Raw genomic sequence first — 21,382 nt, forward strand, 5'->3', positions numbered from 1 at the left:
GAGGCTCTACCTTGGCCACCAAGAAAGCTTTGGGTTAATGTTGTACAGAGGGCTGAAGTGACTTTTTAGCTGCCACACACCTGTGCACCAGCCTGATTGTGCCCAACCAGAGGACGTTCCAGAGCCTGTAGATCCTAGGAGTTCTGATGACCTGTAGTAAACAATATTTTTTAAAAAGTATCTAAAAGCTCACCTGTGGGTGAAGTGAGCTGGTAACTTGTAGTGAGGTTGCAACAGTTCAAGTTCATGAACTTCCTAAAGAAAGCAGTTTGTCAATGACAAGTGCATATATTCAGAATCGTTGCTCAAAAAAGTAGGGGACATTGGCAAACAAGGGGAATCACTAATTCCTGAGTTTAAGTTATTCAAGTATGAAATAAGTGTTAATATTTCTGGTGTAACAATTTGGTTTTAGCTGGCATTATAAGACTCTCAGATCTATATGGTATACTAGAAATGTTTAAAACTTTACTGAGGCATAATTCATGGAATGCACATTTAACATTTGAACCCCCAACGTCTATAGGACCAGGACTTGCTGGGAGGTTCTGTGAGTCTGGAATGACTCTGCTGTTCTCTCCAGTACACTGCAGTCTACACACAGGACCAAACCTTTTGAGACCTGAGGAGCACCCATCCATAATAATCCAAGGTCATGGCTGGTTTCCAACTTTGACTCTTGCTACCCCTGACCTCCCCTTCCTTGTCCACTCTGCCTGAGAGATGATTAGAATGACACCTGACACCAGGTGTGGTGAGGATGAAGTGAGGCAAAGAAATGAAAGTTCCCTGAATTGTGACTTTCACAAATGAAGAAACAGGCATGCTGTTGATTGACATCTGCACTACCCACTCTTCAGAACTTGTCCTAGACCTGGCTGTCACTGCTGTTGTTACGAGATACCGTCCTTCATTTCTCCAATTTGGGTAACTATTTATGTCTCCAATATTCGGTTTTCAGGATTACATGAGAAAAGACATGCAAATAAAGCTTACAATCAACTTTAAAGGAAAATATTTGGATTTGACAATTTTTATGTTGCCTTATTTATTTTGTATAAAATGAATAAATAAATATAAATATGAACTGTCTGAGATAGTTATTGGTATGACCCTCACTAAGCACAGCTTCCTGGAAAAGCTCTTATGAAAATTCAGCACAGCCAGGGCTCCTCCTGGTCCATCTTCCATCTCTGCCATTTGCACTCAATCTCAGGTGCAGAACAAGCATTTGGGGATCACTGCTATTCACCAGAAAGGCTTTGGCTATTTTACCAACATCATCTGATTTATTTACAGACACAATCAATTTTCATGGACACTGAGAGTCAGAGAGTTAACAGAACCACACGGAGAGGTCTCAGGGCAGCTCACTGTTGCCTGCATTGTCTTGATGCTCAGCCACCTCTGTGTAGATGCTGAATACAGGTCAAGGGCTTGTTAACCTTGTCTGCACTTCTGGAGGTCATTTTAAGACTCTACACAGAAAACAGCATCCATAATATTTGAGGCAGGATTTTTATATAGGGACAAAATAAGTAAAAAGGGCAATGAACATAAAATGTGCCCCACCTTTCTTAAGGAAATCAATAGTGGCTTCTTCCACGTTTTCTATTAAAGAGATTAAACCTTTCCAATCTTCTGCTTCTGAAAGCATAACTGTTAAATCTGATTCTCTCTCAGCCTGAGGGTCTGATGTCTCTTCTCTCTAGAAAGACTAACAGTAGCTAGAATACAAAGGTATTTTTTTAAAAAAGGAAAGTTGAAGCACATTTTCTCCCTTGTATTATATCCTAAACCAGATGTGATAGTCCACTTTTGACAGCCCCTGCTGGGAGGCACTGAAGCAGTGGACACAATACACGGCTTCTGATGCTGTAGCCCTAGGGTCTAGCATGACTGAGACCCACTGCAGAGGTAGACAGCAGGAGAGGTGCACGCCCAGGGACAGAGATGGTAGGTGGGTAGGGGGTAGTAGGTGGATGACAGACAGTGGAGAAAGACATGATAGACAGATAGACTTCCTGTCCATGAAATCCTAACCTGTTGGCAGATGAAGGCTGAGCTCTTTGGAGAATTTGAGATCTTTCCCATGAACTGAAATCACACCTTCTGTCCCATCAAACTCTGTGGACAAAGTGGAGCAAGGAATGGACACAAACAGCTGCAGTGAAGACAGGGACAGAATTTTCTGAGAGGACAGAGGAGAGAGGGGCAGTGAGGGAGAGGTTCTGCCACTGTTAGGGAGCATAGCACCCCAAGAATATACAGGACCAGGGACCCAGTCTGCTCCACATCCTGGGCCTGTCCCACCTGCTCTCTTACTCTTCTCTAGGCACCTGCGTATGTTTCATGGGAGCAGCCTGATGCACGTTTAACTTGGGGAATTGGTGACAATTTTGGTAGACAAACACAGAGCCACCTTATTAGTCAGCAGCATCCAGGAATTGCTGACCACGCTCCACCTTTCACAGAGCCTCTGAGGTCTTCTTATTTCCTTCTAGTACAGACTGATAATCCAGGGTCTCAGGGTCTCTGCCTAACATCACACAAGTGACTCAAGAGAGGGCCATGTCCCACCCCAGGGTGCAGCAGAGCACCTCCTTCAGTGTCCTTGGAAAACAGTGTTCTCCCTCTGCCATGAACAGCTCAGGTCTGGTCCACTCACCGTGTGTCATCAGGGAAAAATGAACAGGCTCAGGACACTTGCTTCCAGCATTGCTGTGACCCTAGGAGTCACCTCCATGTGAAGCAAGGACAGCCCTTCTCCCTCTGCAAAGTTGCAGTCTTGGGACAACTAATGCAGCTTCCTATCAACCATCTGAAGCATAAGAAGGAATATATACTCCTATGTCCATAAATAATCCCAAATAAAAATACACTCCTTAAGATGTTGCAGCAAATAAATTCTATATGAAAATTCGAAGATGAGAACACATTTCTATTTGTCAGAAAAACAGGTGATAGAGAAAGATGAGGAAATGCCGTGAGGACCTAACAGAGCACCTCAACAGCAGGTCAGCAAGCCCAGCACAGTCATGGCCCTGAGCTCCAGGGCCACCTGCCTGGCTGAACTCACCTCAGAGCATGCTGCGCCTCACCCAGATGGCCAGGGAGTGTGGCCTGGCTAAGTCACCAGGAAGAGGAGGGTGGCGTCACCCCTGGTTTAGGATGCTCACAGGGGACTGGATGAGACATGTCTGTTCACAGATCCTCTGGGGCCTGGAGGACACTGCAGTTAGAGCTAAGGAAGCAGCAGAGCTCTCTGGGGCACAGCTCTGGGTCATCCTCATCCTGTCCTGTCTCCCTCTTTGTTCAACTCTAGGCTTCACCAATGTTGACAATCCTTTCCACTCTCACCCTGTCTACAACGCCTGACCAGTGACATGTAGGAGGAGTTAGTCTGGATTGGTTTATCAAACATACCGAGTGTGTGTGTGTGTGTGTGTGTGTGTGTGTGTGTGTGTCTATGTGTGTGTGTGTACTCACGTGACCATGAAGTGGATTCTGTGAGACACTATTATTATAGGGATAAAACCTGAAGGTCAGAGTTCAACTAATGCATCAAAACTATCACTCTGGTCAATGCTGTGGGAAACTAGACAGAGGATCCACCCCACATCTTTCCTCCACTCTCTCACCTCCCTGCATGTGCTCCTTGTTTCCTGTCATTCATGGCCATCCAGGTTGCTCTAGTTTAGAATTTAATTTTAATCTTTTTGTTTTTATTTTTATTACTGACATGCAAATTATTGAAAAGTCTCAGAGCACAAACTGGTTCAATGAGAATTTAAATTTTAAAATTTAAATTTGTTCTTTTAAAAATTTAAAATTGTCCTGTAAATGTTAAATCCCTAGAGTGGAGGTGTAGCTCAGTGGTAGAGCTCCTGCCTAGCATGCCTGAAGTCCTGAGTTCAATGCAATAAAATGAGATGAAGTCCTATCCTGCCTAAAAAGTGCAAGTGTTTCAAACATCTGTTGAGTGTACATCATGTCGTATCAGCTTGGATAAAATAGGAAGACAGAAGCAGGCCTACCATCCTGGAATTTGTAACCAATTCCCTCTCAACTTTGCTTCTGTGTACATTCTGGAGCCATGCTGATCATTTCCCCTGAGCTGGAGGTTTTGTGATGGCTTTGCTCTACCACACTGTCTGTTGGTCTGGCTGTCTCCTGTAGCCACCTGACCTGCAGGGCATCAGCCTGCAGATGACTTGTCCTGCCTCCATGGTCTCCTGGTTTCCTGTAAAGCTGTGAGGTGCAGCCTTGTGGGCTGTTGCAATGTGAGTGGAATAAACAAGCTGGGTGTTTTCTCTGGATATGGTTCCAGGCAGCTGCAGCATCTGGAGGTGACAGGGACCCTGTGGGCTCTGGGCTCCTGCACCCAGAAGGCAGGTTGCAGTTCTGGCAGCACTGCAAGATGTGGGTATTTCCAGTCAATCAGCAAGATAGACATCTAGCAAGGGCTTCTCATAAAAACAGAGACACAAAACTGAGGTGCTCAGTTCCCTTTCTGCCAAGGAACTATTTTTCCTTCCTTCCCATTCCTGACATGGTTTCTCCCATGGGTGTGTGTGAGGTGACCTGTGCTTGGTGTTAAGTCCTCTTGAGCAATGAAGGCATGTCATTACTGGACTTCCCCCCTCTGCCTGTCCTTAGAGTCTGGCTGAGGTGTGAACAGCTGCCCTTGCTCTCTTTGGCCTTTATAACATACAACACCCTCCCTGTCCCTTTGCTTCAATCTGTCCTCACAGTGAGGTGAGTCTTCAGGAGGCAGCTCATAATTGAGCTTGATGGTTTCATAAATTCAGTCCCTCTGTTCATGTTGGAGAAGTATTACACAAATGTCTGTCCTAAGACAAATTCTAGCACATAATGTTCTTTAGTGTCCTACAAGTCCAGTTCTGTCTGCCCACTGATTGGTCTGAAGTCAATGGGGGAGAGTTGTGGTCACCTGTCCTCTTTCAGTTCTTAGTAATGTTGAATACAGAGAGTGGTTGTGGGGATCAGAGACAGGGCTGTGGCCTTGGTGCTCTGGTTCTGCTATGAATAGGAAATGTCTTCTCTGGACTTTGGGTAAATTGGGGAAGAAAGGGCTCAGAGCAGCAGATGAGCTTCTACGATGCAATGGTATTCAATAACCATCACAAGCATATTCAAGCATATTTCATGGTGGGTTTCTGGTGAGTGTCTGCAGGAGGTTGCACACTCACACAGCTGGAAATGCTAGAGTGAGCTCCTGCAGAACCACGTCTAAAGCCTAGTGTGTGAAGGACAACTTCCACCAGGTTGCAATCAGGCTGCTAACTCCTTTACTCTCCACTGAGCACAGACTACACATAGGGCAAGAGGCCCTGTCCTGCTCTACAGGATCAGGCCCACAGAGGGAAAAGACAACAAGTAGGAAACTGACACTAACCAGACCACTAGGAGCAGGGATTTGGTGTGCACACCTGGAATCAAGGGCTTACGTTAAATTTATGGATTCAGTAGAAGACAGTTTCCCTGGTTCTTAGCAGAGTTGTTTTATAAAAGATCCCTCATAATTGCTTTTGTGTATTCTAACTCCAATATGACAGTTAAGTGCTCAACTTAACTTCAACGTGTTTGAGGCTATTAAATAATCTAGGACTCCTCCACAGCAGGTAACTGTAGAGAAAAGTTTGCATGGACATATTTAATCATATCAGATGTTAGGATAAAGTTAAAATTCCCAACTTTAACCAACTTTCCAAAATAAATAAGAATTCCCTATTGAAAATGTTGCTGATGGGCAGTTGTCAGGGCTTTGTCAAAGGGCCTGGCTGAAAAAGCCAAGCCTTGAGTCAGGAGTGTCAATCATATGAGTGTGGACTTGGGAGGAGTGAGAATGGGTCTGCAGAAGGAGATGACCTGTGACCACTCCCCAGCACCTTCCTGCTGCTGTGTCACAGCAAATGTCCTGCCCTGTCTGAAAAATAAGGCTTGAGGGACAGCATCCACAACAGGGGTCAGGAGCCAGAATGTCACTATGGTACCCCTGGACACATCTGTGCAGAGAAAAGATGTGTGGGCTCTCTCTCTTCCAGCAAGGAGGTCCACGGAACAGGATAGAGGAGAGTGTGGCTGCAGAGTTGCTAATCAAGACCTTTGAGACCAAGCAGGAGGCAGGTCTGATTTTATTGAGCAGTTACCATGTATTATATATTCAGGCAGCAGCTAGGCAGATTATAGGCAGCAATCAGTGCAATTTCTGCTAACTGTCCTTGAAGCCACCAATCAAGGAGTGGGCTATGGACCAAGCACAGGGACTGCAACACATGGCCTCATGCCCAGGGCTGTGCCTACAGGGGTAAGTGGCCTACTGTTCACATGCCTAGCACAAGGGGAGTGGCCTGTCACCCAGAAGCCCTTAACATACGCCATGTGCGCAGTACTCCATGCACTTGTCCCCACAAAGAGCAACTGTTTGAAAATGTGTTTGAACTTTAGATTTCTTAGTACATGTTTTGATCTTCTCCTTTTTCTAAAATATATCCATGTTCATTAAATATATTGTACTGAAGTAAGTGCAGTGTATAATATTTTCTGAATTATATTACATATTTTATATTTCAAATTGAATTAATGAAGTACATATGTAAGACTTTCCTTATAGAAATTTGACACTAATTTTTTTTACTAAATAATTTTAATGATTTTATTGGTGCATTATAGTTATACATGATAGTGGGTTTTATTTTGAAATATCAGTATGTGCATGAAACTAAATTGCCACCTTTCAACCCCCTGTACTTCCCCTTCCCCTCCCCTTTCCTATTCCCTGACCTCCTTCCTGTTGTAATGGCCTTCTTTCTATTTATTTGTTGTTTTTTAAATTAGCACTGGGCAGATAAACATAAGGGCGGCCTTCCCTGGGGGTTTACACATGTGCACAGAATAGTTTGGTGAACCTCATCTCTCAGCTCCTCCTCTCCCCATCCCTGCTCACCACCCCAACCCTTCCACTCCACCGTCTTCCCTTCTTGAGGTCCACTCTTTCCCCCATTCCTTATTTTGTTCTAACCCACATAAGAGAGAAAACATTCCACCCTTGGTTTTCTTACTCTGGCTTATTTCACTCAGCATGAAGTTCTCCACTTCCATCCCTTTGCTCCACCTCCATCCACCTACCAGTAAATGACATCATTTCATTCTTCTTGGTGGCTGAGCAAACTCAGCCATATTAGTCCACATTTTCTAGATCCATTCATCTCTTCACAGGCTCCTGGGCTGGTCCCCTATCTTGGCTCTTGGGAGTTGTGCTGTAAACGTGGATGGATGTGGCTGAGTCACTATAGTAAGCCAATTTTAGTTCTTTTGGATGAATACAAAGGAGTGGGACAGCAGTGTCATTTCAGGGTTCCATTCCTTGTTTTTTATTATAGCTAGTGTTTTCCCAAGTATTATTCCAGAGTATTATAAAACCTAGGAGGGCTGGGGAAATCTATGGGCAGGAGAACCATGAGGAAGGAAAGTGTTAAAAAAGAACCATCTCTCCATTCACTGAAACACCCCAAGTGGTGACCTGGGTCAATGTGTGAAATAAATACATGAGACCTCTTACCTAAAGCCCCCACAATGAATGGGAGGAAAAATTGTCAGACATCTGTCTCCTCTGTTATCCTCTCCTCTCTGCTTTCCCCTCCCTCCCCTCGTCTCCTCTCTTCCATGACACACTGTTTTCCAGCAGTGTAATTGGGTAACAGGCTGCAGAGTGATTAATCAATTTCCTAGATTATGATTCTCATATAAGCTGCTTCTAGGATGTTTTTCCATTGAGAGAAGATGCACCTCTGTAGACAAAGGACCTCCCTGGACATATTCCCAGCTGACCTCCTCTTAGCTATCTGTGGCCACTGCATCTGAACACAACTTCAGAGGGGGAGAAATGTCCAATCAGACCAGAGTGACTCACTTCATCTTCAGGGGCTTCTCAGACATCCCAGAATGGAGGCCACTGGTCATTGTCTCTTTCCTGTTGGTCTATGCCTTTGGCCTCCTGGGGAACATGTCCATCATCACAGCTGTGCTTAGACACAGCCGCCTCCACACACCCATGTACTTCTTCCTGAAGAATTTGTGTTTTCTGGACCTGAGCTACACCTTGGTCACCATCCCCAGGCACTGGCTCCCACCCTACAGGGCCCTGGGGTCATTTCCTACCTCGAGTGTGTGGCTCAGCTTATGTTTTTCATGCTTACTTCAGCTGAGTGCTTTCTGCTCATGGCCATGTCTTATGACCAGTGCGTGACCATCTACAGGCCCCTGCTCTATGGGACCATCATGAGAACTGGCGGTGCTGGGCACTGGCGGTCCTGTCTTGGGTGGGCGGGGGTGGGCGGGGCCCTCTACTCTGCCTTCCACACCATCAACACCTTCTCTCTGCCCTTCTGTTGGCCCAACAGAGTGGAGCATTTCTTCTGTGACATTCCCGCTCTCATGAGGCTCTCCTGTGCTGACTTCCACCCCAGGCAAGAGGTGGGCTTTGCCTCATCTTGAGCTCCTTCACCCTCACCGTCCTCTCCTACATCCGCATCCTCTCCACCCTCCTACGGATTCCCTCGGGGGACGGTCGCTGGAAGGCCTTGTCCACCTGCTTCTCCTGCCTGACCACCCTCCTTCTGTTTTACGGCTGTGGAAGCTTCACCTATCTGAGGTCTGCCTCTCAAGACTCCCCCACCCAGGGTCGTCTGGCACCGTCTTTTACTCCATCCTCACCCCTTCCTTGAACCCCGTCATCTACTCTCTGAGGAACGGAGACATGAAGGTCGAGCTGCAAAGGCTGAGCTGCCAGCGGAGTCTGAGCGCTGGGTGCTGCACAGCTGGCCTTGGTCCTGGGGTCTGATGCCCAGGGGGTGCAGACAACCTCCTCCATCCCTCCCCTGCCCTCCCGCTGAGTCTCACCTGTGGATGGACGTCCCCACCCATCACCTGCTGCTTCTCCTCCCTCCCCAGAAGGTCTTTCACTTCAGTGGTTTTACATACAGTTCCACCACAGAAACATACAAATCTTGATTTCTTCATATTGTACCATAAAAATCATTTTTAAATAATTCTTCTATTTAGTATATCCGTAAGAATTCTTTTTTTTTTTTTCTGTGAGTTTTTCTGGAATGGTATTCTCAAATCTTTATTATCACTCTCATGCTGTGGCCCCTAATCATGAATTTCCCTTTTTTTTTTTCCTTTCTTGACATCATTTTCCTGAATATAACAGGAGGAACACATTTTTAACATTTCTAAAACCTACTGTTTTCCCCCCTATGTTCCAAACTACCTGACCATTCCTGATGCAACTATTCAACCCATTCTCTGCTTAGACATCCAAAGAGTAGAATGCATTGTCTTTGATCTTTATCTTTCTAAATATCATGAATTTCTAGTTCTCACAGGTTTTTCCTGAACATTTCATGATCCTTTACTAGCTATTCCTTCTTAGTCTCCTTAGTCTTTAGTTATCTGTTGTCTACAATCAATAATCAATATTCATTCAATTCAATGGTTTTTTAAGCACCGCCTCCTTTTTTTTTCCTTGAAGAAAGAACACTGTATTCAGACAACAACTGAAACCCCCAGATACCAAGTGGATGTTAAGGAGGACACTGGGTGGTCTCAGGGCTGAAGCTCGACTCTCCCTTTCTCCACCACTGTATTGTATGGTTGTATTTTCAGAAAATTTAGAATTCCATCCCTGGGACAGAATTAAACTACAGTTGCAGTTCCTTTTCATGCTGTCTCCCTTTTCCAACTATTGATAGCAAAGTACCAGGTTATCTTAATTTATTTATTTATTTTAAAATTTGTTGGTTCTCTTTAGTTATCCATGACAATAGAATCCAGTTTGACTTTATTATACAAGAATGAAATATATATTATTCTCGTTAGGATACCATTCTTGTAGATGTACAAGATGGTGGGATTCACTGTGTTGTTTTCCTATGGATACAGGGGTAAATTGCATCACATTCATTCCACTGTCTTTCCTTTTCCTATCCCCCATTTCCCATTGTCTAATCCACTGAACTTCTACTCTTACCCTCACCACTCGGGTTGTGTTAGTATCCACATACCAGAGAAAACATTCAACCTTGATTTTTTGGGATTGTTTATTTCACCTAGCAGTATAGTCTCCAGATCCATCTATTTGCTGGCAAATGTCAGAAAGTCATTCATACTTATGGTTGAGTAATACTCCATTGTGTATATATATATACCACATTTTCTTTATTCATTCATCTATTGAAAGGCATATTGGTTACATAGCTTAGCTATTGTGAATTGAGCTGCTTTTAAATCCTTTGGATATAAAAATATATACTAAGGAGAGGGATAATGGGATAACTGGGTCAAATGTTGGTTCCATTCTAAATTTTCTAAGGAATCTCCCTACTGCTTTTCAGAAAGCTCACCCTAATTTACAATCCCATTATCGATGTACTATCGATGTATCAGTTAATCTTTTTCCCACATCCTCACCAACATCTATTGTTACTTGCATTCTTGATAATTGCAATTCCGACTATAGTGAGACAAAATCTCAGTGTAGATTTAATTTGCATTGCTCTAATTGCTAGTGATGTAACATTTTTTTTCATTATTTTGTGACCTATTGTAATTCTTCTTCTGTGAACTGTTCAGTTCCTTAAACACATGAATTATTGCATGCTCTTATAGTAAAGTAAATTCTTCAGGGGCTCTTGCCATTCCTATCTGGAAAATCACGATTAGCAGTATGATTTCTGTTATATTTCATCTTCAGAAGCACATTTACATCATCCTCACTCAGCTGTCCTTGAACACATCCCACACTGAAGGTGCCAGGGTTGCTTCTGCATTCTCATTCTCTGTGGATAGTACAACGTGGAAAAATTAAAACTTGGACTTTCAACATCACTTCCTCTGTGGTATGCAATGCTACTCTGCAGCAGTCAGCAGAGCATGACTCATTTTCAGATTTCAATTTATCTCCATGTTCTGAAACACTGTCATGTATTTCATGTTGAACAGATGTCTATGCCTTAAAAAAAATACAAAATGCTGGAAGATCCAAACCCTCACCCATACTTTTAGGTCTTATGTCTTTGATTAATTTCAGGTTGATTTTTTTGACCATGGTGAGAGATAAGCATCTGTCATTCTTTGCATTGGCTGTGAGGTTTTCCAAGCCCAATTGGTTGAAGACACTCTGCTTTCCCACTCACATTCTTGGTGCATTTGACCTACACCCGTTGGCATGGATTCCTGTTGCACCACCCTTGCTCTCTAGTGGTTCTGATTCCTGTTGTGTGAATACTGGAGACCATGGCCGTCACTCCCTGGATTCCACAGCTTGTCACCCAGGTGGCTACTTCCATCTCCTCCAGCTTTCAGAACCCATCTTCATTCCACTCATGTGGATACTCCAGCGGCTCCACGGCATGCTTTGTGTTGGCCACCTCCAGTGTCTTCCTGTGGTGGCCATCCATTCACTGTCCATCAATGCTCCACTGGACTTTAGGTTCTGAGTCAAAGGTTTGCCCGGCTATCGTGATGCATATTTCCACTTCTGAGGAGCAGTATCTTGCTGCCACAACCTCACCTCATGCATGACAACACTGAGGCTGACATCCACTAAGTGCTTAAATCCAGGCACCCACTGCTCTACCAGGGCGCGACTTGTAGCACACCTTTTCTTCCTGATTTCTGATTTAGACCACTTTCCTTGTCTGATCTTTCCTTTATGATCATAGTCCCACTTTGTATTCAGCTATGATGTTTGCTCCTGGTAAAGGGATGTCACTGTTATCAAATTTGAAAGGATGATAATTCACATGGTCATTTATTACCTGAAGGATATTTTAATATGGAAAGTACTCTACATCCCCCAGTCTTGCCTGCTTAAACTGAAAACAGCAGTAAGAAAAAGAAATAGTCCTTTTTGTTACTATGGCTCTGTAGTATAATTTAAGTTCGGGTATTATTATGCCTCCTGCTTCATATTTTTTGCTGAGGATTGCTTTGGCTCTTCTGGCTCTCTTATTTTTACAAATGAATTTCATGACTGCTTTTACTGTTTCTATGAAGAATGTCATTGGTATTTTAATAGGAATTGAACTAAATCTGTATAACACTTTTGGTAGTACCACCATTTGGACAATGTTAATTCTGCCTGTCCAAGAGCATGGGAGTTCTTTCCATCTTCTTTTTTTTTTTTTTCATTTATTGATTTTATTTTTTAAAATACATGACAGCAGTGGAATGCATTGCAAATCTTTTGTCTTTATTAGTTACACATGACAGTACAATGATCTTGACATATCATACATACAATTCTTATTACACATATAGAGCACAATTTTTCATATCTCTCTATATAAAGATGTTCACACCAATTCATACCTTTATACATGTATTTTGTTTTTTTGTATTATAATTCTTAATACACACATATACCACAATTTTTTAATCTCTGTTTGTATATAAAGAATGTTGACCCCAATTTGAGTCTTCATACATGTACTTTGTATAATGATGACCATCACATTCCACCATCCTTGCTAATCCCCTGCCCCTTCCCTTCCCTCCCACCCCTCTGCCCTATCTAGAATTCATCTATTCCTCCCATGCTCCCCCTCCTTACCCCACTATGAGTCAGCCTCCTTATATCAGAGGAAACATTTGGCATTTGTTTTTTGGGATTGGCTAACTTTACTTAGCATTATCTTCTCCAATGCCATCCAAATGCCATGATTTTGTTCTTTTTTAATACTGAGTAAAATTCTATTGTGTATGTATGCCACATTTTTTTATCCATTCATCCACTGAAGGGCATCTAGGTTGCCTCCACCGTTTAGCTATTATTAATTGTGCTGCTATAAACATTGATGTGACAGTGTCCCTGTAGTATGCTGTCTTTAAGTCCTTTGGGTATAGACTGAGGTGAGGAATAGCTGGTCAAATGGTGGTTCCATTCCCAGGTTTCCAAGGAATCTCCATACTGCTTTCCATATTGTCTGTACCAATCTTCAGTCCCACCAGCAATGTATGAGTGTACTTTTCCCCCACATTCTCTCCAACACTTATTGTTGTTTATATTCATAATAGCTGCCATTCTGACTAGAGTGAGATTATATCTTAGAGTAGTTTTTATTTGCATTTCTCTGATTGCTAGAGATGATGAACATTTTTTCATATATTTGTTGATTGAATGTATATCCTCTTCTGAGAAGTGTCTGTTCAGGTCCTTGGCCCATTTGTTGATTGGTTTATTTGTTTTTTCGGTGTTTAGCTTTTTGAATTCCTTTATATACCCTAGAGATTAGTGCTCTATCTGATGTGTGAGAGGTAAAAATTTGCTCCCAGTATGTAGGCTCTCTATTCACATCACAGATTTTTTTTTTTTTTTTTTTTTTTTTGCTGAGAAGAAACTTTTTAGTTTGATTCCATCCCATTTATTGTTTCTTGGTTTTAATTCTTGCTCTATAGGAGTCTTATTAAGGAAGTTGGGGCCAAATCCCACATGATGAAGATTAGGGCCTACTTTTTCTTCTATTAGACGAAGAGTTTCTGGTTTAATTACTAGGTCCTTGATCCATTTTGAATTAAGTTTTGTGCATGGTGAGAGATAGGGGTTTAATTTCATTTTGTGGCATATGGATTTCCAGTTTTCCCATCACAATTTGTTGAAGATGCTAACTTTTCTCCAATGTATGTTTTTGGCACCTTTGTCTAATATGGGATAGTTGTAATTTTTTGGGTTAATCTCTGTGTTCTCCATTCTGTACCATTGGTCTACCAGCCTGTTTTGGTGCCAATACCATGCTGTTTTTGTTACTGTTGTTCTGTAGTATAGTTTAAAGTCTGGTGTAATGATACCACCTGCTTCATTCTTCCTGCTAAGGATTGCTTTAGCTATTCTGGGTCTCTTATTTTTCCAGAGGAATTTCATGATTGCTTTTTCTATTTCTATGAGGAATGCCATTGAGATTTTGATTGGAATTGCATTAAATCTGTACACTGCTTTTGGTAGTATGGTTATTTTGATAATATTAATTCTGCCTATCCAAGAACAAGGTAGATCTTTTCATGTTCTATGATCTTTTTTGATTTTTCTCTTTAGGATTATGTAGTTTTCATTGTATTTTATTTCACCTCTTTCATTAAATTTATTCCCAAGTATCTTTTTTTTTTTTTTGAGGATAATGTGAATGGGGTAGTTTTCCTCATTTCCTTCTCAGAGGCTTTACTACTGATATACAGAAATTCCTTTGATTTATGGGTGTTGATTTTATATTCTGCTACTTTGCTGAATTCATTTACTAATTCTAGAAATTTTCTTGTGGAGTCTTTTGGATCTTCTAGGTATAGAATCATATCATCAGCAAACAGAGCTAATTTAAGTTCTTCTTTTCCTGTACATATTTCTTTAATTTATTTCATCTGTCTAATTGCTCTGGCCAGTGTTTCAAGAACCATGTTGAATAGAAGTGGTGAGAGAGGGCATCCTTGAATTGTTTCTTTTTAGAGGGAATGTCTTCATTTTTTCTCCGTTTAGAATAATGTTGGCCTGAGGCTTAGCATAGATAGCCGTAATGATGTTGAGATATGTTCCTGTTATCCCTCCTTTTTCTAGTGTTTTGAACATAAGAGAGTTCTGTATTTGCTTTTTCTGCATGTATAGTTCTGAGCAGGAGGCTCCATCCCTTTGCTCTCCTCTGAGCTTATGTTATTAAGATTAATACTTTTTTAAAAAAGTAATTTACTCCTCTGACATTAGTGCTTGTCTTCTTCATGATTCCAACTTTTCAAACAAATGTGACTTCCCAGACTAAGGCACAAAAGAGTGTTGACCCAAAGTCCTTCCTTAGTACTGGGCTAAGAAGGAGGAATATGAAAGAGGAATAAGGAAGAGGAATATGAAATAAGCCCAGTGTCTTCAGGGGCTTAACCTCACAAGATGACGCGCATGACCAAAGTCACGCACAGTGAGTGGGAAACTTGGTACAAATGACTCAGGCATGGATTCCCAGAGGGGATGATGCTAGTGTCTGAACATGCAGGTGTGGCACCCAGCTGAGTACAGGGAGGAGGAGGGAACAGAAGGGTGAATGTCCAGGGCCTTGCTGTGGACCTGCAGGTGGGCAGAGAGGAGGTAGCAAAAGGTGACCCTGCAGGGGCCAAAGCAGATGGGGTGTCAGGAGCACCTTCTGCAGACTTACAGACCTAAAATCTAGACATTTCCTATTAAAGGACTGTGCACTAAACCATCTGGGCAGACTTCATGCCTGCACAGTCGCTGTGGGAGGGCGTAGAGCCTGTGGGGTCTTTCTGTGCCGATGGCATGACTGCATCAGCTAACCTCATAACACTCTATGGGGAGACCCTCTCATTTCTGCTCCCTAACACCTGGGCACTGGGAACAGGAAGGTCAGTCTCACCCAAATCTGCAAAGCTGGAAAGCGACACGGAGAGGATCCCCTCAATTCATCAATGTCAACTGCACTGCACTTGTTGGCAGTGGTTTCCCTGGGCAGTGGGCTGGGTGGTCAGAGGAGAGCACTGGCAGAGTCCTACAATGCTCCCTTACTCTCTGAATGCCTTTGCACAGGCAGACATTCATATTCTTGTAAAATAAAGCAATGGCATTTCTTTGCCATGGAGAGAAGACATGTTTTCCTAGCTCTCTGGGTAGGAGGAGTTGCAAACTGGTGAATGGCTGCATCCTTCTGGGTTGTCCGTGGTGAGCCTTTGCTACCCACACCCTCTCTCTCAATGGCCAGATCTCAAGAATGTGACGTGGAGGGCACTGACCTGCTAAGGAGACACACACTCCCTTCTGAGAGCCGAGGACCGGGTTCCTTATGAAGCAGGACACATTTGCACTCAAGCTCTTATCCACCATGATGGAGGTTTGCACTCCAAACAAGCCGTCTCCATCTGTTGTCCTGCTTTCTGAGGCTGGGGTCAGGTGCTGCTCCAGAGAGTCCTCCCAGTGCACCTCGGGCTCTGGATGCCACCCTGTGGATGTGCAGGTCAGCTTCAGGCCGTCGGCATCATCAGTTTCAACATGAATATGAGGGGTTGACCCCGAGCCTGGAAAGTGAAGAGAGGCAGACACAGCTTCTTCAAGTTCTGAGCCACTTCAAGTGGTGTGAACTTCCGTCTGCTGGTCATTTTTGTAATCTGGGAGTGGGACTAAAACTAATCAATCAATCAATGAATAAATACTGACCACAAAGGACTTTAGGGGGAATAAAGTAAATCACCCATGTCAACATTTAACATACGAGTCTCTGTCATCCTTTTTATTTTTCCTCTCCACCCTTTGAAGCCATACTAATCATTTTATCTGGTTATTTTGAAAACTGGACACCAAACACGTTATCAATCCAGGAGCAGCCTGTGCAGCTGCCATTGGTGGTGCTGAGGACCCAGTGGGAGTCCCACATCTGGTCTCCAGGCCTCCATCCTGGCCCTTCTCAGAGGAGCTCACCACTATGTTCCTGGACATGGTCCGGGCCCTCCATCAGCGTGGCCATCCCTTGCTGCACAGGCTGTGGAGCACTACGTGCCTGGCTGAACTGTGGCATGGACTTGCCTGTCACTTAGTGTCAATTAGGTTTAAATGTGAAAAGCAGTTTGCACCCAGCAGCCGCCACTCTGGACCACGGAGACCTGGGCAAGGTAAGCCTACCTGTGGCAGTGGCCACCCAGGATACCACATGCCCCAGCCCCTTTGGAGCTAGGAGTGGCCTGGAGCTTCCCACAGGGGCTGAGTGGCAACTGCACGTGCTGTGGACTCTGTTTCTAAGGAGAAGTGCCCCTGCCTCCTGCCCTTTCCTCTTTCCTCGGGCTGCAGTGCAGGGAGACTGGGAATCATCTCTGGTGGTGAAGAAGGAGTCCATGCCATGGTGGGTGCAAGGTCAACATGGACTGTGGAACCTCACAGGTCAGCTGCTGCGGCAGACCTGTGCCCAACACCCCTGCACTTGAGGTAGGAAGCTCAGCTATAGGACACTCGTCTGCAGGTTAGTGAATAATCTCAATCTTAGCTAACAGAAATGATAAGATACAAAACAAATGTACCGGGGGTCAACCTGCCCGTTGTGGGTTGAGTTCGGTTTCCTATAAAGACATGGTCAAGTCCTCACCCTAATACCTGTGAATGTGACATTCTTTGGTAACACGATCTTTTCAGATAATTAGTAAAGAGTAGGTTGAGTTGCATTAGGGTGGGTCCTGATCCCATATGACTGGCAACTTTTTAACAAGAGAAAAAAGTTAGACCTAGGGACACAAGGACATTAGCCAAGCAGATGTGGAGTTCGAGACTGGATGGTGAAGCTACAAGCCCAGGGACAGCTGGGTTGCCAAAAGCTAGATCATAGAGGGAAGCTCTCCCCTGGGGCCTTGGGGCCTGGCTCTCCAACTCCTGGATTTGAACTGAAGGCCTCCAGAAATGTAAAAAAATCTAGATAAATTAACAACTTCTGTTGTTTCAAGCAAACTCGTTTGTGGTGATTTGTTAATGGAAGCCCTGAGAGTCTATTGATGACCCTCTCATGTCACCTCCTGAGGCCTTGCTAATTGGGCCCTAAACAAGTGTTTGGAGTGAAGATTGAATGTTCAATCCCATGGTGACCTTCACAACAGGGACCTCAGTGTCTGAACAGGAAAGGGTCATTTCAGAAGCTGAGGGCTTTGAGAAGCAGTGGGGATGCCTGCTCGGCCCAGCGGCCCCATTTCCTGTGCTGACATGGAGCAGCACAGTAGAGTCCATGGCTTCAGCTCTTGGGACACCAGCTCCTTTTCCCTAGGACATGGGTGACACTCTTAGTGCAGGGGCTGGAGAAACCTGGGAGTAGCTGGGGCTCTGTGGTAAGTACATACAGCTCAGCATACAGGGCTGCCCAGTGAAGGAAACAGAGGGTAGTGTCCAATTGTTCCTCCTGGCCCTTTCACTTGAAAACATGTCCCTCTGTGTCTCATCACTGGCTGTGTTCTCATGAGTTCAATAAAGATGGGCTTGTGTTTCATATATTCTAAAAATACAGAGGTCAGTTAGCAGGACTTTATAGAAACATGGCGTCAAGTTGCCAGATTTTCTGGGATAAGAGAGTAAGGTGGTGCTCTGAGTCAGGCCACTTTCCCCTCTGTTACCTACTTTGAGAATCTGAGCTATTAACTCTGAGATCATCCTGGGGGCAAATCCATGGTTTTTGCTAGTGCAAAGAGACTGAGGATATGACTTGACACCAAGGCTTTAAGTGGTATTTCCTCTCTCCTAGAGGAGAATTTCAACATCTGCCTGTGGCTCCCCCAAGATGTTAGTCCATGGATCTGTGCTCCTGTGAAGCTGGCTGGGGAGTGGGACAGGGATGAGCCTTGGCTTTAAGAACTCAGCTTCAGAATTCACTGAAGTCTGGGGTCCTGCAAAGATTTGCACCTGCAGCACCCACGATGGTTAAATATGGGGGACCACGTGGGGTCTATCTAAACTCAGGGTGTGGGAGAACCTTTTCTCTAAGACACACAGTACACTGGGGCTGCCCAAATGGATGACATCTCCAGCAGGCACTGATTTCTGACCTTGAACCAAACTTCACTCCTCTAGGAGGGAGGAGCAGGTGAAGATATGTGAGCCAGAAACCACACAACCTAGACCACTACAGGACACTGAGGCCTTCTGGAGAAGAGGGCCACAGGCTCAATCCAAGGACCTGCTGTTCACCTGGAGTTGGGCTCTGGTGAGGCCTCCTAACCTGGTGCAGCAACCAGCACCATGCTGCATGGTGTGGAGTCCAGTGGGTGTGACCCAGAGGCTCAACCTAGGACACCTGGTCTAGACAGGATAAATGACGTGCTCACTGGGAGGAGGTGAAGAAACAGGCTATTTCATTTTCCAGGCTTAAGTAAAGAAAACAGCAGGTTCTCAAAGTAATGGTTCCCAACAACACAGATAACCTGGAAGACATTATCGCAAGTAAAATAATCCAGAACCTGAAAGAAAGTTGCCACAGACTCTCACTCACCTGTGGACCATAAAGAAGGGGAGCCCATGAAGACCCAGATTAGAACATGGGTCTCCAGGGGCTGGGCTCTGAGGCTGGGAGGCGTCGATCAAAGGAGGTAACTTTGGTTGCCCAGGAGAAATCAGCACAAGAGATCCACTGTACGACTGGCTGAGTCCCTTTAACAGCAATGACTGCACACTCACATTCATTCACCTCCCAATGTAATGAGCATGTGGGTTAATTCTTATGTTAATTAGCTTGATTTAGCCACTTCACTATGCAGGGACCTATACATTTTAAAATATTTAACACCACAAAATAACCAGGTATCAACTAGAAATAAATTTATTACAAAGTTAATTTTCTTGTTTACAATTGTCTTTCTCATTTGCTAGCAATGAATGGAATTTATCTTGGTATTTGATAGCATGTATTTCATTAAAATCAACATGGATTTTCTCTGGTAAGATGTACCATATTTCACCTTATTTAATTTTCTATTTAAGTTGAATATTTTTAAAGTAATATTGACATTGAGAATTGCATGTGACTTTAATTGATCCAAATTCCACACAACCTTTGTGAATGTTCAGTTTTTATATTGAACAGGATACTTTTGTTTTATTGTTCTTGTTAGCAGGGGTTGAACCCAAGGGTGCTTATCCTCTGTGAAACTTCCCCCCACTTTTTATATTTTATTTTGAGACAGGGTCTCGCTTAGTTGCTTAGGGTCTCAATAAGTTGCTTGAGCTGGTTGAACTTGTGATCATCCCAAGTTGCTGGAATCACAGGTGGGCGACATCACACCTGGCATGAATTCACATTTAAGACATGAACTCAGCCAGGTGCAATGGCGCTTGCCTGTAATTCCAGCTACTTAGCAGCTGAAGCAGGAGGATGGCAGTTCCAGACCAACCAGGACAATTTAGTGAGATCCTGTCCCTACTATCCAGCAATCCTGATGCCAGGTACACAACCAAAGGAGATGAAAGCAACATGATGTAGGGGCAGCCTGCTCCTGGATTTTCAGCTGCACAACTCCCAGTGGCCTAGACGTGGGACTAGCCTCAGTCTCCATCAATAAGTAGACACAGACAGCAACTGTGGTGTGTGTACACAGAGGGACATGGCTCCACAGTGAGGTAAGGGAACCCTGCCGTGTAGGCACAGGATGAACCTGGGTGTTCCCATAAGTGAGGAAAGCCAGGCACAGGACCATGGACCCCACAGGGTGGCACTCTCTGAGGGGTGTGAGGAGATGGTCCCTGGGCAGTGCACAGCAGTGTGGCTTCAGCAGAGCCCAGGGGACTGTGGGGACCGAGTGACAGGGAGACACTGCCAGGCAAGCACAAATTAGGGAGAGTGAGTTCTGTGTTCTGCTGCCCAGTGGGGGGAGTACGTGAGAAGTGTTGAGGGTCTGTGTCAAGATTGCTAGAAAAGATGCTCTGCAAGCAGTCACCGTGAAGAAGCGATGCATGTTTGAGGTAAAGAACATGCTAAGCATCAGAGTTTGCTCATCACATTCACATTCCTGTATTTCAGCATTGCACTGTGCCTCATAAAGACGTATGGCTATGATGTGCCAATTGAAAATTAAAATTAAAGAAAAGCAGAAAAGGGGGAAGACACAGGAAAACAGAAAAGACAGATGGAGATGAGTTCCTGAGTGTCAGGGAGAGGACATGAGCACTGAAGCCCTGGCCATGTCCTGTTGATTACAGTTCTTTCCAGGCTACTGTCCAGGACAAAGCACGGAACATATGTCCCCCTTGCCACTCACCTGCACCTGGCCAGGTAAGCAGGAGTGAGAGCAGGAGGGTCCCGAGGCCTGCTTGCCAGAGCTGCATCCCAAGAGGTGCCTCTGTGTCTGAGAGTCGGACCCCGTCCTTGCATGGGCACCCGGCAGCCCTGGTGTCTGGCTCACGCCACACCTCTGCAGTGGCACTGATGACAGGACCGTCAGAGGGAGAGCCGGAGGCCACTCTGCCCATGATGGAAAATGAAACCAAGGAGCTAGGGGACTTTGAGCTGCTGACTTGCCCTTTCAAATGCGACAACATAAGGCAGGGCCACGGATCTCATGCTGAAATACCTGGTGATACAGAACAGGTGGAGCAAAGCCACCTGCACAACACCTCTGACCCTAAACTCATCATATAGACTTGGACTCCTGATCCCTGTTCAGCCCACACTTCAAGTGAGTCATTGTTTTCCATGATTGTGTATTTTGGGTCTGAACTGGGTTGACTAACCTTGAATTACTACAATATAAAACACCTCGACAGTAGCTTATGAAGAGACAAGGCTCTTACAGCCCACAGTTAGGAGGAACAAAGGCCAAGGTCAGTTGGCTGCATTTGTTTGGCTTC

General features: G+C 44.4%; 1 pseudogene; it reads left to right on the forward strand.

The window, feature by feature from the left end:
- The first annotated feature begins 7,909 nt into the window (after positions 1-7,909).
- LOC143400221 (olfactory receptor 5AR1-like) lies at positions 7,910-8,866 on the forward strand (annotated as a pseudogene).
- The last annotated feature ends 12,516 nt before the right edge of the window (positions 8,867-21,382 follow it).

This window comes from Callospermophilus lateralis, chromosome 5, assembly GCF_048772815.1.
Source record: "Callospermophilus lateralis isolate mCalLat2 chromosome 5, mCalLat2.hap1, whole genome shotgun sequence".
In the NCBI taxonomy this organism is placed as follows: Eukaryota; Metazoa; Chordata; class Mammalia; order Rodentia; family Sciuridae; genus Callospermophilus; species Callospermophilus lateralis.